The sequence below is a fragment of the Limulus polyphemus genome, unplaced genomic scaffold (genome assembly GCF_000517525.1).
Source record: "Limulus polyphemus unplaced genomic scaffold, Limulus_polyphemus-2.1.2 Scaffold8417, whole genome shotgun sequence".
Taxonomy (NCBI): domain Eukaryota; kingdom Metazoa; phylum Arthropoda; class Merostomata; order Xiphosura; family Limulidae; genus Limulus; species Limulus polyphemus.
Window position 1 is genome coordinate 26,965 of NW_013674027.1, and position 1,220 is coordinate 28,184.

Genomic DNA, 1,220 nt, shown 5'->3' on the forward strand with positions numbered 1-1,220 from the left:
ATCCTTGTAATAACACAAATTATTCCCTGGGAGTCCTGCAAGGCTCTGTCCCCTCATCATTCCTGTACATTGTATTTGTGAATGGCGTACCAATTTAACATAAGTGTTTTTCTCAGTATGCAGGTGTTGCTGATTGGAGTGTATCAAGAAATCTTGTAATAACAGCATATCATGTTCAGAAATATTTATACGTAATTACAGATTGGGATAATGATTGGTGGGTCATGCTAAACCTAGTTAAAACTCAAGGTATTATATTCTACAGAAATTTAAACAAACATTTAAAAAATGCGAAAAAGGTAAAAATATTAGATAGTGTGAAAATTAAACTTTGTTCCAATGCCAAATTTCTTTGTGTTAAATTTGTTAGAAAACATATGTGGTCAGAGCATGTAAAGAAAATTAATGCATTAATCATATAATACTTGTTGTTGGTCAAAATGAGGGTCGTAAACCCATCTCAGTATTAAAAATTTATAAAGCATATATATGCCCAATCACTGAATATTGTTGTCAAGTCACCTACAAAATGCCTGACAGCACATTTGTAAAGTAACAGTTACGACAGAATAAAATTCTAGGATTAAACCTTAGGCTTTTTAAGTTTACCCCCATTAGTTACTTACACAATGTAAGTGACTTGCCGTTATTAACAGAAATGTTAAAACACATAAGCAAAAATTAATTTTTTTTAGCTTTTCACGGGATATAATATTTTTCGTTAATACTATAATGTCTATATTTTGAGTTTATCGATGAAATAAGCACTATCCAATAATTTTTCTATTAATCTTGCGTCAAAAAAGCACGTTTTTTCATTTTTCAAAATAACCTGATATTTTCACGAAAAAGTAAAGGCTATAGCCCATGTTTTTTCCAAAATTGTGAAAAAATTTGTTTTGGCTCATATTTCAATACAAAGATTACCTTGATGTAACACTTTTAAAATGCAGATCCTTTCATCAAAATTCCCAATAGTAATTTCATAATCTGTTAACAAATTTCTCCTATCTTCGATTTTATCGTTGTTTTTTTTTTTCAGTTATATTGTAAACAAAGAAGAGCTTTAAAAATACAATTATTCAAACAAAATCTCACCATCTAAAAGCCCATGACTTCTTCTTATGAAACAAACTCCATCTTTTGAATTGTTGTTATTCGGGGATAGATAAACATTATTTTTTTGTAGCTTTTCACAGGATGTAATATTTTTCGTTAAT